The sequence below is a fragment of the Somniosus microcephalus genome, chromosome 9 (assembly GCF_052327205.1).
Source record: "Somniosus microcephalus isolate GS21.2 chromosome 9, FLI_Smic_1.0, whole genome shotgun sequence".
Classification (NCBI taxonomy): domain Eukaryota; kingdom Metazoa; phylum Chordata; class Chondrichthyes; order Squaliformes; family Somniosidae; genus Somniosus; species Somniosus microcephalus.
In genome coordinates, this window is record NC_140995.1 from 7134858 (window position 1) to 7160104 (window position 25247).

The following is a 25247-nucleotide window of genomic DNA, read 5'->3' on the forward strand; positions in this document are numbered from 1 at the left end:
GGCTGTGTGTCGGGACTGTGGTATGTGAGAGTTTGCGGACAGCGAGACTGTCCCAGATTCCCACATCTGCAGGAAATGTCTCTGCCTTCAATCACTCCGGCTCAGAGTCATTGAGCTGGAGTGCAAAACACAAGGGAGGTGGTGGAATTTCTGGACAGTTTTATCCAGAATACAGTCACAGCCCAGAGGAAAAAACAGCTTCAGGAAGGGGAGGGTGTGACTGCTAGGGAGCTGGGTAGTGGGGACTCTGGAGAGGTTGAGAAGGAGGTCCCGCAGACACTGGTCCTGTCCAACAGGTCCAATGTACTCGCTACCTGTGTGGACAAGGAGAAAGACTGCAGGGAGGACAGCAGCAATGCAGGTCAAAGCACCGTGGCTCAGAAGGTTGTCCAAAGGCAGGGGGGTGGAAAAAAGCAGAATAGAAATGTGGTAGCAATAGGGGATTCTATAATTAGAGGGATAGATAGTGTCCGCTGCAGCCAAGAACAAGAATCCCGAAGGGTGTGTTGCCTACCTGGTGCCAGGGTAAGGGATATCTCACGGCGGCTGGAGAGGAACTTGGAAAGGGAGGGGGTAAATCCAGCTGCGGTTGTCCATGTCAAAACATACAACATAGGTAGGAACAGGGAGGAGGTCCTACTGAAGGAGTATCGGGAGCTAGTAGCTAAATTAAAAAGCAGGACCTCGAGGGTAATAATCTCTGGATTATTGCCTGAGCCACGTACAAATTGGCACAGAAGCAGACAGATCCGGAGAATTAACACGTGACTAAAGGGCTGGTGTGGAAAAGAGGGGTTCCTTTTCATGGGACAGTGGCACCAGTACGGGACAGGTAGGAACTGTATCGATGGGACGGGCTCCACCTGAACCAGGATGGGACCAGTGTCCTAGCGGAAAGGATAAATAGGGAGGCAGCAAAGACTTTAAACGAGTAAAATTGGGGGAGCAATCTACAAGAAATGAAACCAGCCTAAATATAAACAAAACAGGAAAGGAGAGCATAGGAAAGAGTAAAGTAAGGGAGGATATTGATGGCCAGGGAATAAATGGAGTTATAGAACAGGAGTCTAAAAAGATGGTTAAAAATAAAGTGAAAGGAACTGCTATTAAAAATGAGTTAAACTGTCTGTACAGCAATGCACACAATGTCCGTATTAAAATAGGGGAGCTGGAGGCAATCATGCGTTGCGAGGAACCAGACATAGTAGGGATTACTGAGACATGGCTGCAGAAAAATCAGGACTGGGAATTAAACATTGCAGGATATAACCTATTTAGAAAAGCTAGGAGAGGGAAAAAGGGGAGGTGGAGTAGCTGTACTTATTAGGGATAACATAACGGCAGTAGAAAAAAGTGACACAGCTATCACCAAGACAAAAATAGAATCCATAAGGATAGAGATAAAAGACAATAAAGGATCAATCACACTAATAGGTGTAGTCTACAGACCACCTAATAGTGGAAGGGAGGTGGAGGAAGAAAAATGCAGACAAATTAGGGAAATGAGTAAAAACCAGAATAATAATTATGGGGGACTTTAACTACCCAGATATTAATTGGTCAGAAGAGGTAGTTAAAGGGGATAAGAAAATGGTGTTCCTACAATGTGTACAAAGAAGGTTCACTCGGTTAATCCCGGGGATGAGGGGGTTGACATATGAGGAGAGGTCGAGTAGATTGGGACTCTCCTCATTGGAGTTCAGAAGAATGAGAGGCGATCTTATTGAAACATAGAAGATTGTGAAGGGGCTTGATCGGGTGGATGCGGGGAGGATGTTCCCAATGATGGGTGAAACTAGAACTAGGGGGCATAATCTTAGAATAAGGGGCTGCTCTTTCAAAACTGAGATGAGGAGAAACTTCTTCACTCAGAGGGTAGTAGGTCTGTGGAATTTGCTGCCCCAGAGAGCTGTGGAAGCTACATCATTAAATAAATTTAAAACAGAAATAGACAGTTTCCTAGAAGTAAAGGGAATTAGGGGTTATGGGGAGCGGGCAGGAAATCGGACATGAGTCTAGGTTCGGATCGGTCATGGCCCTGTGGGTGGCGGAGCGGGCCCAGGGGCCGTGTAGCCTGGTCCTGCTCCTACTTCTTGTGTTCTAATTCTGTGTTAGATTTCAGGAGATGGTTCTATTCACAGGGATTAGTGGAGACCTCGGGAACAGGCTGCCAGCTAGGTGTCCTTCAAGAGTAAATTGGGACTGTTCCTGGCTGGGGTGGAGATCACCTCTTACAGAAGGTAAGTACTGCAGGAAATACAAGGACAGAGTGATCTCCTGGACGAGTTTCGATCGCCTAGATGGGTCGGAGAGGAATTTCCCAGATTTTTTCTCCCAAATTGCCCATTGGGTTTTTTGCATTGAGTGGTGCTGGAGTTTTGCTAAGTGGGAGAAAAATCATTTAAGTGTATTTTGTGAATTTTAGTGTGTTAAGAAGTCAATTATTTGAAGTAAGTTTAATTTTTTTAAGGGTTTTTTAAACTCTTGGGCAGTTTAAACCGGAAGTAGAATCCGGGTATAAAAGGGGAGGGGCTAGTGCAGTGCACGGAGTGCCTTGTGCATTGAGTGGTGCTGGAGTTTTGCTAAGTGGGAGAGCTCAGATAAGTGGGAGGTGAGCGTGTGTTTTTTGCTTTGTTTTGTTCCCCACTCCCAGGCTTGGACAACACTGCGGAGGCGGAGCAGCGAGACGAGTCAACCAAACAGGCCCCACAGACAGTATTCAAGGAGGAGGTTGGTGATCAGCTGGTTGGTTGGTTTTCTTCCTTCTCTTCTCTTTTATACCTTTAAGTTGGTAAGTCCTTTGAATAGTGGTGTGACATTATCATCTATACCCGGGCAGGGTCTTCATAACTAATAATAAGAAATTTAATTAATTATATAGAATGGAGCAGGTGATGTGTTACTGTTGCGAGATGTGGGAGCCGGTGGTCCCCATTGAGGCTCACGGTGATTACATCTGCGACAAGTGTTTGCTGCTAGAGGAACGCAAGTTCCATGTTATGGAGCTTGAGACCGAGCTTCAGACACTGCGACACATCAGGGAGGGGGAGAAGTTCCTGGACTCTATGTTTCAGGAGATGGTCACACCTATGAAGTTAATTACTGCAGATGTAGTCCGTGGTCAGGGACAGGACGGTGTGACTACGAGTGAGGAAGGTACAGGGATCCAGGATGTAGTGTTGAAGGAGACGCAGCCCTTGTTCTTGTCCAGCAGGATCGAGGTTCTTACTCCCTGTGAGGGCGGAAGCGGGGACTGCAGGGAGGATGAGCAACCTGGCCACAGCACTGTGGTACAGGGGGCCATTCAAGTGGAGGGAGTCATTCAAGTGGAGGGAGTAAAAAGAAATGTTGTAGTGGTAGGGGATAGTATCATTAGGGGGATAGATAGGGTTCTCTGCAGTCAAGAGCGGGAGTCCTGAAGGCTGTGTTGCCTGCCCGGTGCAAGGGTTAAGGACATCTCTTCTGGGCTGGAAAGAAACTTGGAGTGGAAGGGGCAGGATCCAGTTGTCGTGGTCCATGTTGGTACAAACGACGTAGATAGGACAAGGAAGACGGTACTGTTAAAGGAGTATGAGCAGCTAGGGGTCAAATTAAAAAACAGAACCTCAAGGGTAATAATCTCTGGGTTATTACCTGAGCCACGAGCGAATATGGCTAGGATAAATAAAATTAGAGAGTTAAATGCGTGGCTCAAAGACTGGTGTGGGAGAAATGGGTTTTGCTTCTTGGAACACTGGCACCAATACTGGGACAGGAGGGAGCTGTTCCGTTGGGACGGACTCCACTTGGCCAGTGCTGGGACTAGAGTCCTGGCGAATCATATAACTAGGGCTGTAGAGAGGGCTTTAAACTAATTAGTGGGGGGGAGGTTTCTAGAGAGCAAATAATAGAAATGACAACAGAGAAGGTCATAGACTTAGGTAGCAGTGGGGGAATTAAAAAACAGAATGTGTCAGGAAGGGACAGAAGGTATGGAGCAAAAAGTAAAGTACTAAAAAGGGAAAAAACAGGAACTAAGTGTTACAAAACATATTTGAAAGTTCTTTATCTGAATGCACGTAGCATTCGTAACAAAATGAATGAGTTAACGGCACAAATAACGACATATGGGTATGATCTTGTGGCCATTACAGAAACATGGCTGCAGGGTGACCATGACTGGGAATTAAACATACCAGGTTATTTAACAATCAGGAAGGACAGGCAGGAAGGGAGAGGAGGTGGGGTGGCTATGTTAATAAAGGGAGGAATCACTATAATACAGAGAAATGATATTGGGTCAAAGGAGCAGGATAGTGAAACAGTTTGGGTGGAGATAAGGAATAATAAGGGGGAAAAAAACACTAGTGGGTGTAGTCTATAGGCCTCCGAACAGTGGTAACTCTGTTGGACGGAGTATTAATCAGGAAATAGTTGAGGCTTGTAATAAGGGAACAGCTATAATTATGGGGGATTTTAATTATCATATTAACTGGACAAATCAAATTGGGCAGAGCAGCCTTGAGGATGAGTTCATTGAGTGTATTAGGGATGGGTTTCTTGAGCAGTATGTAACTGAACCAACCAGGGGGCAAGCAACCTTAGATTTGGTCCTGTGTAATGAGACAGGATTAATTAAAAATGTCCTAGTAAAGGATCCCCTTGGAATGAGTGACCATAACATGGTTGAGTTCCATATTCAATTAGAGGGTGAGAAGGTTGGATCTCAAACAAGCGTGCTGAGCTTGAATAAAGGAGACTATGAAGGTATGAGAGCGGAATTGATTAGAGTGGACTGGGAAAATAGATTAAAGGGTAAGACGGTACATGATCAGTGGTGTACATTTAAGGAGTTATTTTACAACTTCCAAAAAATATATATTCCACTGAGGAAAAAAGGGTGTAAAAGAAAAGACAGCCATCCGTGGCTAAGTAAAGTAATTAAGGATAGTATCCGACTAAAAACAAGGGCATATAAGGTAGCCAAATCTAGCGGGAGGATGGAAGATTGGGAAGTCTTTAAAAGACAGCAAAAAATAACTAAAAGATTGATTAAGAAAGGGAAGATAGATTATGAAAGTAAATTAGCAAAAAATATAAAAACAGACAGTAAAAGTTTCTATAGTTATATAAAAAGAAAAAAGGTGGCTAAAGTAAATGTTGGTCCCTTAGAGGATGAGACCGGGAAATTAATGGTGGGAAACATGGAGATGGCAAAAACACTGAACAATTATTTTGTATCAGTCTTTACAGTAGAGGACACTAAGAATATCCCAACACTGGGCAAACAGGGGGCTCTAGGGGGGGAGGAACTAAATACGATTAAAATCACTAAGGAAGCGGTACTTGGTAAAATAATGGGACTCAAGGCGGATAAATCCCCTGGACCTGATGGCTTGGATCCTAGGGTCTTAAGGGAAGTAGCGGTAGGGATTGTGGATGCATTGGTAATAATTTTCCAAAACTCACTGGACTCGGCAAAGGTCCCGGCAGATTGGAAAACTGCTAATGTAACACCCTTATTTAAAAAGGGTAGTAGGCAGAAGGCTGGAAACTATAGACCTGTTAGTCTAACATCTGTGGTTGGTAAAATGTTAGAGTCCATTATTAAGGAAACAGTAACGGGACATTTGGATAAACATAATTTAATAGGGCAAACTCAGCATGGTTTCATGAAGGGGAAGTCATGTTTAACAAATTTGCTTGAGTTTTTTGAGGAAGTAACATACAGGGTGGATAAAGGGGAACCAGTGGACGTAGTGTATTTAGACTTCCAAAAGGCATTTGACAAGGTGCCACACAAAAGATTATTGCTCAAGATAAAAAATCACGGGATTGGGGGTAATATTCTGGCGTGGGTGGAGGATTGGCTCTCTAACAGAAAGCAGAGAGTTGGGATAAATGGTTCGTTCTCAGATTGGCAACCAGTAACTAGTGGTGTTCCGCAGGGGTCAGTGCTGGGTCCCCAACTCTTTACAATCTATATTAACGATTTGGAGGAGGGGACCGAGTGTAACATATCAAAGTTTGCAGATGATACAAAGATGGGACAGAAAGTAGTGAGTGAGGAGGACATAAAAAACCTGCAAAGGGACATAGACAGGCTAAGTGGGCAGAGATTTGGCAGATGGAATAAAATACTGGAAAGTGTGAGGTTATGCACTTTGGCAGGAAAAATCATAGAGCAAGTTATTATCTTAATGGCAAGAAACTGGAAAGTACTGTAGTACAAAGGGATCTGGGGGTCCTGGTGCACGAAACTCAAAAAGTTAGTATGCAGGTGCAGCAAGTGATCAAGAAGGCCAATGGAATGTTGGCTTTTATTGCTAGGGGGATGGAATATAAAAACAGGGAGGTATTGCTGCAGTTGTACAAGGTATTGGTGAGACCGCACCTGGAATACTGCATACAGTTTTGGTGTCCATACTTAAGAAAAGACATACTTGCTCTCGAGTCAGTACAAAGGTGGTTCACTCGGTTAATCCCGGGGATGAGGGGGTGGTCATATGAGGAGAGGTTGAGTAGATTGGGACTCTACTCATTGGAGTTCAGAAGAATGAGAGGCGATCTTATTGAAACATATAAGATTGTGAAGGGGCTTGATCGGGTGGATGCGGTGAGGATGTTCCCAATGATGGGTGAAACTAGAACTAGGGGGCATAATCTTAAAATAAGGGGCTGCTCTTTCAAAACTGAGATGAGGAGAAACTTCTTCACTCAGAGGGTGGTAGGTTTGTGGAATTTGCTGCCCCAGAAAGCTGTGGAAGCTACATCATTAAATAAATTTAAAACAGAAATAGATAGTTTCCTAGAAGTAAAGGGAATTAAGGGTTACGGGGAGCGGGCAGGAAATTGGACATGAGTCTAGGTTCGGAATGGTCATGGCCCTGTGGGTAGTGGAGTGGGCCCAGGGGCCGTGTAGCCTGGTTCTGCTCCTATTGTGTTCTAATTCTGTGTTAGATTTCAGGAGATGGTTTTATTCCTGTTCCTGGCTGGGGTGGAAATCGCCTTTACAGAAGGTAAGTACTGTAGAAAATATAGGGACAGAGTGATCTCCTGGAAGAATTTCGATCGCCTAGATGGGTCGGAGAGGAATTTCCCAGATTTTTTTCTCCCAAGTTGGCCATTGGGTCTTTATCTGGTTTTTCGCCTCTCCCGGGAGATCACATGGGTTCGGGTGGATGCGCAGTGATAGAAGATTTGAGGTTAGGATCAGATCAGCCATGATCTTATTGAATGGTGGAGCAGGCTCGAGGGGCCGATTGGCCTACTCCTGCTCCTATTTCTTATGTTCTTATGTTCTTATCTGGTTTTTTGCCTCTCCCGGGAGATCACATGGGTTCGGGTGGGATGGAGAGTGAAAGTAGATTTGAGGTTAGGATCAGATCAGCCATGATCTTATTGAATGGCGGAGCAGGCTCGAGGGGCCGATTGGCCTACTCCTGCTCCTATTTCTTATGTTCTTATGTACAGGACTCCTTGCTAACCCAATATGTAAAAAGCCCATCAAGGGAGGATTTGCTATTGGACCTAGTAATGGGGAATGAACCAGAGCAGATAAGAAAAGTAAAAGTAGGGGAACATCTAGGCAATATAATATGCTTTAAAATAATAATAATTAAGAAGGACATAAGTATGACGAAGACCAGAGTAATAGATTGGAGAAAAGCTGATTTTGAGGGGCTGAGAATAGAACTTCACAAAATAAAATGGGCAACAATATTGGCAAACAACAATGTAGAACAGTAATGGGAAACATTTAAAATGGTGTTCAGAGTCCAGGAAAAATAAATTCTGTTAAAAAACAAGAACAAGCTAAACACTAATGAGACTCCATGGATGAATAAAGTCATGAGTGAAAAATTGAGGGTAAGGAAAGAGGCATACATTACGTACATGGACAGCAGGGGAGAGCATGATAAGGGAAAATACAAAGAGATTAGGAAATAAGTAAAAAAAACAATTAGGAAGGCAAAGAGGAACATTGAAATTAAATTATCAAGGAACATAAAAAGAATAGTAAAATATTTTATAGGCACATCAATAAAAAAGTCAGGTTGGGAATAGGGCCACTAAGGAATAGACAGGATAATACCACAGGAACTGATAGAGAGATGGCAGAAATGTTAAATAATTACTTTGCCTCAGTATTTACCAGGGAGCTAGAACAGGTGGACATGACATTGGATCATGAGATTAGGAATGAAATAACTGCATTTAAAATAAAGAGAGATATATTAAACAAACTAATCAAGCTCAGAGGAAAAGGAACTGATGAAAATTTGAGCTTTTCCGTTCTAATCTCACGGTTCAACAGCCCATTAAACGTTAAGCCTTGTTGGAATAGTGTATCTGGTGCTTTAACAGTGTATTGACTGCTAAACAGTTCCGCCCCTGAAAAACTAATTATACTTGTGGAATGTCAAATTTCTCCATTATGATAAAAATTACAATTAAAAAAATTCTCCATTATGATAAAAATTACAATTTTTAAAAAATAATTTTTTTTTAAAGGTTTGTTCATGATATTTCAGCTTCTACCTTAACTCTACATGTATGCCCCAATTTTTACTTCACTCTCCAACATTTTTTTTAAAAGTGTGGATAAAAGCTGCTTTTCATTTCCTGGTTTGCTGTCTGTGAGACTTCTGCAATGTGATTGGCTGCTTAGACGGCTTGATGACGTCACTGCTGCACTATGCCATGAATCCGCTATTCTCAGCACTACAATCAATTACACGTCAAGAAACCTAAAGTTTTCGCCACATAGATTAGGAGATCTCTGTGGGCGGCTTTCTTCAAGGTCAGCAGCGATCGCCGTCACATCGCCACTGACCGCAAATTAATGTCAGGCCCTCGAATCCTGGGGACACTGGCAGGTTACGAGCAGATAGGTAGGAAAGCAAAGAGGAGCAAGCATTTCACGAGACGATGTGATTAAACACGGCATCTAGATCTGTAACGACTGTGCATAACTAATGATGTTTGTTTTGCCGAGCTAAATTCACCTGTAGTCGCTTCATCTGAGATTGTATGCTGATTGAGCAAAGCATCCTACACCTTCCACTTCATAGTCTGAGGTATTTCACACCAGGCTTGCTGAAGAACAGATTGGCTTGCTGCCCACACTGAGACCTTTTCACCCAATCTCATGTATTTCAATAATAGCTTCCAACTGCTGAGAGCAAAGGGATCCTAAACACTCGCTGCGTCAATCGGTTTTCCTCATGTCGCCTTTGGCTCTTCTGCCAATCACCTTGAATCTGTGTCCTCTGGTTCTCGACCCTTCTGCCAATGGGAACAGTTTCTCTCTATCGACTCTGTCCAGACCCCTCATGATTTTGAACACCTCTATCAAATCTCCTCTCAACCTTCTCTGCTCCAAGGAGAACAACCCCAGCTTCTCCAGTCTATCTACATAACTGAAGTCCTTCATCCCTGGAACCATTATTAAACGTTTCTGCCCCCTCTTTAAGGCCTTCACATCCTTCCTAAGGCGAGGTGCCCAGAATTGGACACAATACTCCAGTTGAGGCCAAACCAGTGTTTTATAAAGGTTCATCATAACTTCCTTGCTTCTGTACTCTATGCCTCTATTTATGAAGCCCAGGATCCCATATGCTTTTTTAACCACTTTCTCAACCTGCCCTGCCACCTTCAATGATTTGTGCACACATACCCCCAGGTCTCTCTGTTCGTGCTCCCCCTTTAGAATTGTACCCTTTAGTTTATATTGCCTCTCCTCGTTCTTCCTACCAAAATGTATCACTTCGCACTTCTCTGCGTTAAATTCCATCTGCCACGTGTCCACCCATTTCACCAGCCTGTCTATGTCCTCTTGAAGTCTATCACTATCTTCCTCACTGTTCAGGACTAAATATTGTTTTTAGGGGTTTTGTTACCAGTTAATAATAAACGTCACCAATAAGGAAGTACATGTATTGATTGTTCCTGGAGAAAAACAGAGGCATCCAGTTTGATGAAGAACAGCAAAGTTGTCCTTTTTCTCTCTTCCATCCCCCAAACCAGTTTTCTTCTCCCGCTTACTACATCGAATTTTCTCTCTCTGCCGCGAGTCTGATTTTCTCCTATTATTTGTGCTTATTGTCCCTCTGATTTTGAGAGATTACTTCTCCTCCTCATTAAGGTACTGGTGTGTGGTTTCACATTTTGGGGGAAAAATTCGGTTGATTAGCGTCTCCCGTTAGCGCCCTCTAACGGGGCGCAAAGCAACTAGCGCCCGGGCGTGGCAATGTTTGCGCCGCTCGCGAAATTGACCAGACATTTTGCGGCGGTGCTAAACACTACTGCCACAATCTCCTGCGCCCGCAGATCGTGAGGTCAGTCGAGCGTGCAACGCCCCGGACCAGATATTGAGTGGCGCCCCCTGCTTTTCTGAGAGAGAGAGAGAAAGAGAGAGAGAGAGTGACTTCTGGAGAGATTCAACGCTGTGTTGAGAAGTTTTGGGTACTGAGCAGCACTTAGCAGGTTCATTTTGATTTGACCCTCCTTTCATCGATTTAGAAGAGACTGTGGGGGCTGCACTCCGAGCTCTTTCCCTGGGCCTCTCCATTGTTCTTTCCAGCAGAATTGATGTACAGGTCTCTCCAGACCGAGATTCAAGGCTGCAATGAGCAGGGTGTGGCTGGAGAGCAAGATCGACCCTCCCCTTTAAGAACTGGCCGGCGCCAGTGTGTCTGTGTTCCATTGCATAGAAACATAGAAGATAGGAGCAGGAGTAGGCCATTCGGCCCTTCGAGCCTGCTCCGCCATTCAATGTGATCATGGCTGATCATCCAAATTCAGTACCCTGTCCCTGCCTTTTCCCCATATCCCTTGATCCCTTTAGCCTCAAGAAATATATCCAACTCTTTTTTGAATATATTTAATGAACTAGCCTCCACCGCCCTCTGTGGCAGAGAATTCCACAGGTTCACCACTCTCTGGGTGAAGAAATTCCTCCTCATTTCAGTCCTAAATGACTTACCCCTTATCCTTAGACTGTGACCCCTGGTTCTGGACTCCCCGGCCATCAGAAACATCCTTCCTGCATCTAGTCTGTCCAGACCTGACAGAATTTTATAGGTTTCGATGAGATCCCCTCTCAATCTTCTAAACTCCAGTGAGTATAAGCCCAATCGACACAATCTCTCCTCATACGTCATTCCTGCCATCCCAGGTATCAGTCTGGTGAATCTTCGCTGCACTCCCTCCATGGCAAGAACGTCCTTCCTCAGGTAAGGTGACCAAAACTGCACACAATACTCAAGGTGCGGTCTCACCAAGGCCCTGTACAACTGCAGCAAGACATCCTTGTTCTTGTACTCGAACCCTCTCGCTACGAAGGCCAACATACCATTTGCCTTCTCCTGCTGCACCTGCATGCTTACCTTCAGCGACTGGTGCACAAGGACACCCAGGTCTCTTTGCACTTCCCCTTCTCCCAATCTATTGCCATTCAAATAATAATCTGCCTTCCTGTTTTTGCCACCAAAGTGGATAACCTCACATTTATCCACATTATAGTGCATTTGCCATGTTTCTGCCCAATCACCCAACCTGTCCAAATGATGCTGACTGACATCACATGAGCATCGCCAGCGCTCTGAGGTCGTGCCTCGCTCCTCGGCCTTTGTGCCTTGAGAGGTGTGTAGCGCCTGATTTAACGCTCCAATCACCTCCAGGGGCGATAGAAGCCAAGTTTGCTGTCGGAGGCAATAATTAGCGTCAGGCGCTAAACTTTGCACCCGGCCGATAATCGCGCCCCAAACGGGGCGATACCGAATTTCTCTCCCTTTAATTTTATTTTTCTTCTGGGACCTGCCCGAATGCAGTCTGATATGCAAAAACATCTCTCAATTATTTCTTCCAATGTTCAAAGCAGTGTGAGTCGCAGCCACAAAGCCAAAGAATTGAAAAATAAGCATTATAAACTAACATTGAGGACCTTAGAAGCATTTATATAGCACATATATTGTAGAAAAGTGTGCTTCAAATAAATTTAATTTAAAAAAAACGGATAATGGACCAAAGGAGATATTAGGAGTATTCAAAAGCTTGGTCAAAGAGGTGGGTTTAAAGGAGGAGTTTATGGCGATCTTTTCAGAGCGTGGGACCTCGGCAGTTGAAAGTGCAGTTGTCAATGACAGAGCAAAGAGAGGCCAGAATCAGAGGAATGGAGAGTTTGGATGGTTGTAGGGCTGGAGAAAGTTACAAAGATAGGGATGGGCAAAGCCACCAAGGGACTTAAACACAAGGATGAGAATTGCTTTGGGGCAATCGGAACCCAATTAAAGAAAATAACTGAACGATTCTTAATTTTGACTCCATTTGTATCATTCCTGTTCAATTAAAGAAAGACTTGCATTTATATAGCGCCTTTCACAATCATCTGACGTTTCAAAGCGCTTTACAGCCAATGAAGTGCTTTTTGGAGTGTAGTCACTGTTGTAATGTAGGAAACAGAGCAAGCTCCCACAAACAGCAATGTGATAATGACCAGATAATTTTTTTGTTATGTTGGTTGAGGGATAAATATTGGCCCCAGGACATCGGGGAGAACTCCCCTGCTCTTCTTCAAAAGAGTGCCACGGGATCTTTTACATCCACCTGAGAGCGCAGATGGGGCCTCGGTTTAACCTCTCATCCGAAAGACAGCACCTCCGACAGTGCAGCACTCTCTCAGCACTGCACTGGAGTGCCAGCCAAGCTTTATGTGCTCGAGTCTCTGGAGTGGGACTTGAACCCACAACCTTCTGACTCGAAGGTGAGTGCGCTACCCACTGAGCCACAGCTGACAGTAACTAACAAAAGCTAACTTGTACATAGGACTACTTTGTTGTCTTCTATTCAGATCGCAGTGGGCAATTGCACATCACATCATTATCTATGAAAAGCAAAGATGTTGGGTTAGAAATTCGATGTCTCTGCGACCATTTTTCAGGTACAATACGTCCAAAGTCAGCATCTAATATGGCGGATGGGGCACACACCAGAACGACTTAAAACGGTGAATTAAATATTTGAATTAGGGTCCTGCACTCCTTTTCCGATATTGGACTCGCCATGTGCCAGAGAATCACCTGCAATGGCTTGTCTTCCCGCTCTATTTCCTCTGGTGTCTCCCCCAAGCATTTATCCTCGGCCCCCCTCCTACTTCTCATCTACATGCTGCCTCTCTGTGACATCATCTGTAAACATAGCGTCAGGTTCCACATGTAGGCGGACGACACCCAGCTCTGTCTCACCACCACCACCACCACCATCTCCCTCCACGGTCTCCAAATTGTCAGACTGCTTGTTCGACATCCAGTCCTGGATGAGCAGAAATTTCCTCCAACTAAATATTGGGAAGACCAAAGCCATTGTCTTCGGCCCCCACCATGGACTCGTTCCCGAGCCATCGGCTCCATCCCTCTCCCTGGCAACTATCTGAGGCTGAACCAGACTGTTCACAACCTTGGTGTCCTATTTGAGCCGGAGAGGAGCTTCTGACCACACAGCCGTGCTGGGATCGCCTATTTCCATTTTTGTAACACCCTCCATAAACCTAAGCTCATCCAAAGCTCTGTTGCCCGTGTCCTAACTTGCACCAAGTCCCGTTCGCCCATCACCTTTGCGCTCGCTGACCTACGTTAACTCCTGGCTCCTAAATAAGCACCGCCTCCATTTTAAAATTTTCATCCTGGTTTTCAAATCCCTCCACGGCCTCATCCCTCCCTATCTCTGTCACCTCCTCCAGCCCCACAAACAGCCCCCACCCCCCACCCCCACCCAAGATATCTGGGCTCCTTCAATTCTGGCCTCTTGTGCATCCCCGATTTTAATCGCTCCACCATTGGCGGCCGTGCCTTCAGCTGCCTGGGACCCAAGCTCTGGAATTCCTTCCCTAAACCTGTCCATCTCTCTTTCCTCCTTTAGACGCTCCTTAAAACCTACCTCTTTGACCAAGCTTTTGGTCACCTGCCCTAATGTGGTTTGGTGTCAAATTTTGTTTGATAACGCTCCTGTGTGAAGAGCCTTGGGATGTTTGACTACGTTAATGGCGCTATATAAATACAAGTAGTTGTTGGTGATAAACACACCCAGCAACTCATGGCACCAACAGGCAAGAAGGGCCCTTCAGCATCGCTACTTAAAGGGCGATTAAAGGGTTACATACAGATTTGTTGGTGGTTTGTCATTTGAGGCTTAATTCTGACTGCTGAGATGATGATTCTTCTCGTGCTGGACTGTTTTTGGCTGCTTTGTCAATAGTTGGACTGCATTATGGGTGGCCTCGTAGGGTTGTCTTTGGGGCTGGAGGAGGGCAGCAAGCAAGGCAGGAGAGAGGAGGAGCTGCTCGCAGAAGAGGGCGGTGGAGAGCACTGCACAGGAGGCCATATCCACAGCGGGTCTTCAGGGAGCACCTCCCCAACATGAACTTCTCGAGGACGAATAGGTCAGGCACTGTAACCCCGTCTTTATGAGGGACCAGCCCTTACTACCAACTGTGCAGCAAGAGGTTCAGCAGGGGAAGGAAGAGGAGGGAGAAGAGCAGGAGCACGGTCGACCACTAGAGCCTCACACTGCCAGAGCAGCTCAGTCAAGACCGCTTTACGTGAACCATCCCTCCCACCCACCCCCAACACACCGACACCCCTCCCGCCCCCCCAACACACCGACACCCCTCCCACTCCCCAACACACCGACACCCCTCCCATCCCCAACACACCGACACCCCTCCCATCCCCAACACACCGACACCCCTCCCATCCCCAACACCCAGACACCCCTCCCATCCCCAACACCCAGACACCCCTCCCGCCCCCCAACACACCGACACCCCTCCCGCTCCCCAACACCCAGACACCCCTCCCATCCCCAACACCCAGACACCCCTCCCATCCCCAACACACCGACACCCCTCCCATCCCCAACACACCGACACCCCTCCCATCCCCAACACACCGACACCCCTCCCATCCCCAACACCAACAGTTCTACAATCCTCATGACCGCCATCCCATTGCCTTCCTGCAGTCCAGCCTTCTGGGTCTTGTCCACACCACGACAAAAAGAACCACCAACACCAAATCCATACTGGAAAACAATTTGTGTCAAATATTTATCAAGAATAATTACGAATCACCCTTGTGCAACTCCTTAGGGCTGGTTTTGTGTTCTTTTACGTATCCTAGTGCTCCTACTGTGGCTACAGTATTGGAGGTGGAAGGCTTCTAGGTTGCCATTGAGGACATTTCAAATGACTGTGGTGGGTGACCTCAAGCGGCGCTCGGCCTTAAGGGCCTGGCTGCAGACTGAAGCGTCTCAACGTGGGCAGGGGCAGTCTAGCCTAGCTGGCTGTTCAGCACTGACTCGCAAGGCGGGTAGCAGTGGAGCAGGCATGCTGTCATCCTGAAAGAGGACAGCAGATGCCTCTCCCATGGAGCCAAGGACACTCTCCTAGGACTGTACCTCATCATTTCTACGGCTCTGTGTGAGACAAGAGTGCAGGAGTGATGTGACGCTCTGGAAACCCTGTGAGCACTGGCCTCCCAGAGCCACGACGCCAACCATCTGAGATTCCATGGCAGCAGTGTGTGAGCTGTCACCAGAAGCTCTGTCATAGTGGACACCACTGTCCTGTTCATTAAGCTGACCACTCCGTCCATGTTGGACAGCATGGTCTCCATGCTCGGCATGAAGCCTCAACACAAGTTGCAGCTGGACACCTCCATTCTCCGAGCAATTGCACGAAAGTTCATTGGCAGGCTTCCCAATACACCTAGCATTTCCTGGTGTATGCCCACCGGCCTTCTACAGTATCACGGGTCCGAGAGTTCAGCATCCGAGTCATCTTCAGTTAAGCTAATATACGATCTCACTTTCCAAGGAGCTGGTACCTGTGGCTCCAATCCCCCTGCCCTAGCTCCTGCACACTTGTGCTCAGTGATCCACCATGTGAATCCTACCCTCTAAAGTACATGTGGTGCCCATCTCAGAGCTGGTGCTTGCTCGAGTCAGAAACATGGAAAAATAGGAGGAGTAGTCCTTTCGGCCCTTCGAGCCTGCTCCGCCATTCAATATGATCATGGCTGATCCTCTATCTCAATCCCATATTCCCGCTCTCTCCCCGTACCCCTTGATGCCTTTTGGGTCTAGAAATCTATCTATCTCCTTCTTAAATATATTCAGTGACTTGGCCTCCACAACCTTCTGTGGTAGAGAATTCCACAGGTTCACCACCCTCTGAGTGAAGGAATTTCTCCTCATCTCAGTCCTGAATGTCCTACCCCGTATCCTGAGACTGTGACCCCTCGTTCTAGACCCCCCAGCCAAGGGAAACATCCTCCCTGCATCCAGTCTGTCGAGCCCTATCAGAATTTTAGACATTTCAATGAGATCCCCTCTCATTCTTCTAAACTCTAGTGAATACAGGTCTAGACGACCCAATCTCTCCTCATACGACAGTCCTGCCATCCCAGGAATCAGTCTGGTGAACCTTCGCTGCACTCCCTCTATGGCAAGTATATCCTTTCTTAGGTAAGGAGACCAAAACTGCACACAGTACTCCAGGTGTGGTCTCACCAAGGCCCTGTATAACTGTAGTAAGACATCCTTGCTCCTGTGCTCAAATCCTCTTGCAATGAAGGCCAACATACCATTTGCCTTCCTAACTGCTTGCTGCACCTGCATGTTTGCTTTCAGTGACTGGTGTACAAGGACACCCAAGTCTCTCTGTACATCATTTCCCAATCTATCACCATTTAAATAATACTCTGACTTTCTGTTTTTCCTACCGAAGTGGATAGCTTCACATTTATCCACGTTATGCTGCATCTGCCATGTATTTGCCAATGACGCAGGTCAAATAACGCTGCATTTTCAGGAATGCTGGCCCCCTTTTCCTGAAGTGTAACACCGGCTTCCACCTTTCCTGGCCAGTAAAGCTGCCTCCTTGCACTTCGTTCCACCAATAATCAGGACTGCGGAAAAAGGCCAATAAAAGCTTGATGTCACTCCGCAGCGCGTCAGCAGCATCAAAGGACACCAATAATGGTGCCATTTCTATTGGCTGGGGATTGTCACTGGTTTGCCGTTCAGGATCTAGTTTGAAGCCCTCTTGTTGATGGCAGTGGAACTGCTCAAGGCATGCTTCCTGCGCATTTCACAAAGTCCCGCAGTGAGAGGGCGGCGGGCCAAACCGTGGAGCTGTATTGTTATTGAAATTCGGCAATGTCTAAAAGGAACAACAATGATTCCTAAAATATTTTTACCCAGTGGTGCCAGATGATGAGCTGAGCAAGACAGTGTGAGATATAATATCTGCTACAGATAAAAGGGCAGTCCAGGGATACTCTTAGCACCTACAGGGCCTCGGGCTGTAAATATACATCATCGGAGGGGGGGGGCGGGGGAAGGGGGATAAAGTTGGGAGTCTAAATTGAATTTTGGGGGGAAAAACTTACTACCGTACAAGTAAATGGAGGGGGCGGTGAGGGGAGGCGAGGCGAGACGAGCACATGAGGGAGAAGGGAATCGAGGGTTACGCTGATAGCTTTAGATGAGGAAAGACGGGAGGAGGCTCGAGTGGAGCATAAACGCCGGCATGGACTGGTTGGGCCAAATGGCCTGTTTCTGTGTCGTATATCCTATATAATCCTGTGTTTGTTCACACAAATTAGTTAACAGATTTGAGAACGAACCCCACACCACCACCCTCCCTCCCTCCCTCCCCCGCCCCCACCGTCCCTCATTAAAATTTCTTCTATCTGCAGTCTGAGTGAAAACACACAAGGTCTTATTTAATGTTTTGAATATTCTTTCAACTTCCTGTTGGATGTATTTGCTAAATATGCATGATATGCATCAGTAATCCACAATGTACATCATGTAATTCACAAGTTGCTGAGAATTTGGAAAAGAGCACTGACTGAGATCTTACTGTCTTACACACTCGGTTTAACTACTCGAGGAACCTTCCCTGATGAAGCAGCCATCTGGAACAATTTGGTATTTTGTGACTTTTATTTTATAAAGTGATTTCACACCAGTAAAATTGGAATCTCAAAAATAAAGAAAAAAGTCAGTTTGCTAGTAAGTGGGAATAACTGCTTACTGCAAATAAAATCACACCTGCTGGAAGCCGATTGTACATTTGAAGACAGCAAGATTAGGTGTTGGTAAGTTTGAATGCGACGAGTTTAGGTGTAGCTGAACTATTTTGCTTTGTGGCTAGAGTTGTTTTATTATCTAACTTCCTCACAGCGAGATCTGGCTTTTAATGATGTTTCTTTGGGAAGGCAAAGGAGACAAAGAACAAAGCAACATAACACTGCCTGGACATTGCTTTGATGTCTCCAGGCATCGTCCTCACCAACTGGCCTGTGGAAACAAAAGAATTTGCTGAAAGCCCCATCTCGATCACAACTATTAATCTCACCACCTTTTGACATCCTGAGCCCTTGTACCATGACCTATGCATTTAACACAAAGGCCACATTTTAGGAATGGTCAGTCAAGTCAAAAATTCTATTCAGCATTAAGTCAGTAAGCCTGGGATTTTTCTTTCTTTGTCAGCATATTTTTAGATACCAGCTGGGAAGTGAGAACACAGACTGGAGAAATATTTTCCTGTCCTCTTCATGGAAATTCAACTTTATTTTTAAAGTTTGAACACAACTACCAGAGAGACAGTAAAAGTTTGTACTAACACGACATTGTAACTAGGGCTGGTCTAGTAAAGTCATTCACATTTTGAGAAATGAAAGCTACTCAAAATCACACCAACTATAAAGCCTGTAGCTCCAGCGTGCTGGAGTACAGTACCAACATGAGACAGTAGACGGGTTCATACAGCCCATTCTGATCTTACCTAAGTCACGGTGACGAGATGATTGGCCTCCACTCAGCACCTCTTCAGAGGGTGAGACAGAAATCAGAGGAAAAATTGCTACTGGGCTGATACTGCACAGCTTTTAGCAGTCAGTTAAACAAAGATAGAAGTCCGGGAGAGAAGGTCGCATTTTCCTTTGTGGCCTGTACCAGGGCGAGAAATAAAAACAGCAGTGATTTCAAACCGTGAACTAAAACACAATTAATCCATACATCCACATTTAATCACGAAACAAAGCAGCACCCAAACAAGCTCCATTAGTTGGAGATTAGCAAAAACACATGACAGGTATTATGCTATTCTGCCAGGAACAGAAATGTTAGAAAATATTTAAGTTCAAACAGAGTGCTATTAACTGACAAACCACCACATTATTAGAGGTTTACACCACCAGGCAGAGTATAATCGTCAAGGATCCTGTAAGGAAATCCATGAGATTCCCAAAGTGTTTCCCGTTTATACAAAAAACAATTCTAAAAAGCAAATGTTTCACTTAGAAAAGGGCAGAAAATAGGAATTAAAGGTGAATTAAGGTGTTGCATCGCATCGTGACATTATGCAAAAAGTTGAATCTTCTCAAAGTAGTAAAGAAGTCATTGGTTCTGCTATTGTCATGGCTTTGAATTGGAGGCAGTTCAGAGAAGGTTCACAGGGTTGATTCCGGAGATGAAGGGGTTGTCTTGAGGAAAGGTTGAGCAGGCTGGGCCTATACTCATTGGAGTTTAGAAGAATGAGAGGTGATCTTATTGAAACATATAAGATACTGAGGGGGCTCGACAGGGTAGATGCAGAGAGGATGTTTCCCCTCGTGGGGGAATCTAGAACCAGGGGACATAATTTCAGAATAAGGGGTCACCCTTTTAAATCGGAAATGAGGAGGAATTTCTTCTCTCAGAGGGTCGTGAATCTTTGGAATTCTCTTCCCCAGAGAGCTGTGGAGGCGGAGTCAGTGAATATATTCAAGGTGGAGATTGACTGATATTTGAGCAACAGGGGCGTCAAGGGTTATGGGGAGCGGGCAGGGGAATGGAGTTGAGGCCAAGATCAGATCAGCCATGATCTTATTGAATGGCGGAGCAGGCTCGAGGGGCCAAGTGGCCGACTCCTGCTCCTACATCTTATGTTATGTTTGAGTTAACATGGTAAGTTTAGGTCTGCTGTTAAATGCTGGGTTAGTTCTTGCTTAGTAAATAAAGACGAAAGGGAAAAACGATCTCTGAGCAGTTAATATGTTGTTACGCCAAAATCTGGAATGAAAATTGTACTGTGAGTTAAACAAGGCAGCCCATCCTATATCAATTTCCACTACCAAAAGGACTGCAGTAGCATTTATGCATTGAAACTATTAATTAAAAGGATAACAGCAGTTCCGCAGTTAATGGATATGACATTAGAATCATAGAATGGTTACAGCACAGGAGGCCATTCGGCCCGTCGAGCCCGTGCCGGCTCTCTGGAAGAGCACTTCAGCTAGTCCCACTTTCCCGTCCTTTCCCCGTAGCCCTGCAATGTTTCTCCTTCAGGTAATTATCCAATTCGCTTTTGAAAGCCACGATTGAATCTGCCTCCACCACCCTTTCAGGCAGTGCATTCACGATCATAATCACTCGCTGCGTAGGAGTCTCTGCACTCCTAACAAAGAATCTATAACTTGCTGGAAGTTAACAAACTGAATTTATTGTCTAAGAACTTTACAAAACAAGAAACTACAGGAGAAGCTCAAAACAGGTCTTTTCTCTTTCAATCCACACGAGGACTGGCTGGTCCCGCCCTCTACCTCTGACATCATGACGTCATGATGTTTCCCGCCGAAGGGGACGTCACGTGACCCACGTGATGACGTCATCGCGTCAGATCGCGATGTTGTCGATCTAGCTCTGTTTAACCAGAGCCAACTTGAAAGGTAATAACATTGGTTACAGACAATTAATGCTAGAGGTAATAACATTGGTTACAGACAATTATGTAAGTCACTTAGTGGTTTTGCCACAGCTGCGTAAAAAAGTTTTTCCTCATGTCACCTTTGGTTCTTTTACCAATCACCTTAAATCTGTGTCCTCTGGTTCTCGACCATTCCGCCAATGGGAACAGTTTCTCTCTATCTACTCTGTCCAGACCCCTCATGATTTTGAACACCTCTATCAAATTTCCTCTGAACCTTCTCTGCTCTAAGGAGAACAACCCCAGCTTCTCCAGTCTATCCACGTAACTGAAGTCCCTCATCCCTGGAACCATTCTCGTCAATGTTTTCTGAACCCTCTCCAAGGTCTTCACATCCTTCCTAAAATGCGGTGCCCAGGATTGGACACAATACTCCGGTTGAAGACAAAGCAGTGTTTTATAAAGGTTCATCATAACTTCCTTGCTTTTGTACTCGAAGCCTCGATTTATGAAGCCCAGGATCCCTTATGCTTTTTTCAGCACTTTCTCAACCTGCCCTGCCACCTTCCATGATTTGTGCACATATATCCCCAGGTCTCGCTGTTCATGCACCCCCTTTAGAATTGGGAGGGAGGGATGGATGGATGGAAGAGAAAGAAAAGAAATCTGTCGTGTTACACATGGTTTAAATGCTTTTTTTTTATAAACAGACCACGTGTGTGTGTGATATCATTTAAACCCCAAAATACAGTGACCAACGCCAGAAAAAAAATTCTTATTGTCTAAAATCAAAGAACCAAAATGTAATTAGTACTAGGAGACCGAGGAAAGTTCAGATTGTTCAGCATGGCTCAGTAATTGACAGCAATAGGAGGTGAAACAATAACTTGTGCAGAGTGAAATCTCCCTTACCTACCATAGAGTGAGGCACGGGGCGCTGGGAGGGTGGGGGGGCTGATCTCCTTCTGCAGAACGGAAATTGGCAAATAATCAAGAATCCCAAATTTTGGTCCAATGCCTTTGGTATAATCATTATCTTAGAAAATGAAGGCAAGTGCAATACAAATAACAAATTCTAATGAATCTTTCTCGGGGCTGTGTGTTTCGTTTATGTGAGGCAGAAGGCTGCGGCTGTTGTATAAGGTCATTTTTCACTAAAGAAATGATCGCACAAAATTTCTGACGGATAACTGCTGCATCGCTAATGGAGGTTCCACTGTAGGCAATGTTATAGACCAACTAGATCATCTGGCAAATAAGGATCAATTTGAATCAACTGATAGCCTCGGAGTCAAGAGGTTGTGGTTTCAAGCCCAACTCCAGGATGCGAGCGCAAAACTCGAAGCGGACACGTGAAGTGCAACGCTGCATTGTCAAGAGGTCCTGTCCTTTGGATGAAACATTAAACCAAGGGCAAGTCTGCCCGTTCCAGTGGACCTTAAAAAAAATACCGTGGCACTTTTCAAAGAAGAGCAGGGAGTTCTCCTGTTATTCTGGCCAGCAATGTCCCTCAACCAGCATCAACGATAGTTTAACTGCCCATTCATTGTGGGAGGCTGCCGTGTACAGAATGACTGCCACATTCACCTATGTGATTGCAAATTACTATGTGAAGTACACTGGGACATTTCCAAGGGCCACACAAAGGCAAGTTATTTTTTGCAAGCTGGGTAAAGTATAAAAGCGGAGGGGAAAATTGGGAAACGGTGCCTGTGCTAAATTGAATTTTCACACTCCAATGGACTAATTTTAGATCTGTAAAAATACAACACATCATCTCCCTGGTAACAGACTTGTCAACACAAAGGTTAACAGGAGTTACACAAGGTGCTCTATAAGGCAGCAGTCACTTCATTACCAGTATCTGAAACCCAAAAGTAAAAATCACTCACCTAAAGGGAGGAAAAATTAATGAGTTAAAATAATACTGATAGAGGTTAAATTTCTGTGAGTACTCCCAATTATCTGCCGTAACTTCAATGGAAGAGCCACAGAAATCGGAAAGAAATTGCATACACAGTGTGTACACCATTTCTCTGGGGTTTCTGCATATCTTCTGCCAAAGTTACTGTGCGATCAGGAGCGTTGTTCTTTATGTGTGAGGATCAAAAAAGCTAAATATTTACTTGCAACTGTGGCGAAGAGTGAAGAGAGACTGCTGACTCTGTTACCGAGGAAAGGAAAGTGCAAATTATGCCCAGATCTCTGGCTCAGTTAAACTAAAAGTCTGTCTGAACAACTGAATGTGGAAGAGGCTGCATTCATTAACGGTTGAGGGAAGTCTATATAAGCTGTGTCTTTATGCATTTCTCCACTTCACCTGACGAAGGAGCAGCGCTCCGAAAGCTTGTGATTTCAAATAAAGCTGTTGGACTATAACCTGGTGTTGTGTGACTTCTCACATTTGTCCACCCCAGTCCAACTCCGGCATCTCCACACCATTTCATATTCTAAGTTGGTTCAGTCTGACGAGACCAGTTGCCAAATAGCATATAGAAGTGCCTGACCATTTCAAGTGACATCAAGTAGAGAGTGGGTCTGGAGGAGATGCAGGAAAACTCAGGTGGGAAAACTGGCTCGCGCCCCCTTTGGGGCGATAACTTCGCCGGGGCGCTACTTTTAATTGCCCTGAAAAAGTTAGCGCCCCCGTGCCTGAAATTGAATGGTAGCGCCCCAAGCAGGAGGTGGGGTACTACTGGAAGCGCTCCCCCTCCCCCTTGGAGCACTCCCATTGAATATCGTGGCGCTACTTGCAACAGTGCCATGCGCGTCAGCATGTAACACCGCGGTATTACAGGCCTCCCTCCCCTGATTAAAGGGGAAGGGCCTAGCGCAGCGCGACCCAGGGCCCTGCTGAACCACCGGGGAGCGGGGTGCTGGCAAAAGAGCCCGGCACTCCTCGATGGCAGCCGGCACCCCGCAGGAGGCGGCGAGGGGGGGGGGGGGGCAGGTGCTGGCAGGAGGCCCCAAAAAAATGGCCGCCCGGCACCTGCCCTTTAATTATCACCATCCCGGCTGCAAACACGGCCCCCTGACCCTATCGGACATGGCGTCCGGCGGTAGGTCAGGGGGCGCGAGCCAGGTTTGCGGCCGGGGCGCGAGCGGGCGCTGCGCATGCCGATGACATCATTGCTGGCGGTGCAGCGTCACGGGGCACTACCGGCTACCGCTAACCTCACGCTGAATTTCACGGGAGACATTAGCGGTGCCGCGCCCAGGCTCTAGGGCTTTGCCCCCCGCCCCCCTCAAGGCACTAACAGGAGGCGCAAAGCAAACTAAACCCAAGTTTAGTTCACCAATTTTTTTTTTTTAAAGATACTGATGCTTTTATTTTTGAGTTAATTTGGTACTTATACCAGTTATCCACTGGAAAGTGTTTCAAAAGTGTATTTGGACTTTGATACGGCAAGTTCTCATGAGCACAGTTAGAACTCCAGATGCAGTGGATAATTTTGCCCTTTAAAATCGTGCATTTGCAGCATTAGGTGTAACTCTAAATATTTTGTTCTAGTTCTCTTTGGACAAACCACTTGCTGCTTTCTGCCTGAATCTGGAAAAAAAATGGATTAAAAGCAGTTCCTGTATGTGTGGTTGAGAAGGGAGGGAAAAAAAGCTTCCATAACCCTGGCACGGATTACTGTCTTATCTGCAGGATTATTCCACGCACTGCTTTTTATAAGCATGTTTATTATATGCCTGGCATTGGGAATCATTACTGGATCCAAGTTCCTACTTAAGAAACAGTAGGAAGATAAGTAATAAAACTCTGCATATTTACACAAATAGCAGATTGAAGAGCGGTTGGGGTGGGGATGGGAAACGTCCCGGTCCCGTCAAATGGAAGAAAATTGAAGAAGAATACAAAATTATTTCAGAATGGCTTTTTGAAACATTCAATATTACCTTCCTGGTTAGTAGGAACATAGGGACAGGAGGAGACCATTCAGCCCCTCGAGCCTGCTCCACCATTCAGTGAGATCATGGCTGATCTGCGACCTAACTCCATCTACCCGCCTCTGCCCCATCCCTTAATACCTTTGGTTAACAAAAATCTATCAATCTCAGATTTAAAGTTAACAACTGATCTAGCTTCAATTGTCGTTTGCGGAAGAGAGTTCCAAACTTCTACCACCCATTTCCTAATTTCACTCCTAAAAGATCTGGCTCTAATTTTTAGACTATGCCCCCTCATCCTAGAATCCCCAACCAGCGGAAATAGTTTCTCTCTCGACCCTATCTGTTCCCTCTTCAATCTGATCACCCCTTAACCTTCTAAATTCCAGGGACTACAACCCTAGTTTGTGTAATCTCTCCTTGTAATTTAACCCTTGAAGTCCGGGTATCATTCTGTAAACTTACGCTGCACTCCCTCCAAGGCCAATAGATCCTTCCTAAGGTGTGGTGCCCAGAACTGCTCACAGTTCTCCAGGTGTGGTCTAACCAGGGCTTTGTACAGCGGAATGGAGCAGAGGCATTCCTGGGGCTGTGCCTGAGATCAGAGGTGTTCTGA

General features: G+C 45.6%; 1 protein-coding gene across 3 annotated transcripts in view; it reads right to left on the minus strand.

The window, feature by feature from the left end:
* The window catches only part of greb1 (growth regulating estrogen receptor binding 1), a 345678-nt gene that overhangs the window by 268291 nt on the left and 52140 nt on the right, over positions 1-25247 (minus strand). For all 3 annotated transcript variants that reach the window (XM_085996301.1, XM_085996302.1, XM_085996298.1), the window contains exon 2: positions 18836-18999. The gene's annotated coding sequence lies outside the window, so the exon portion shown is untranslated. The remainder of the gene's footprint in view (positions 1-18835; positions 19000-25247) is intronic.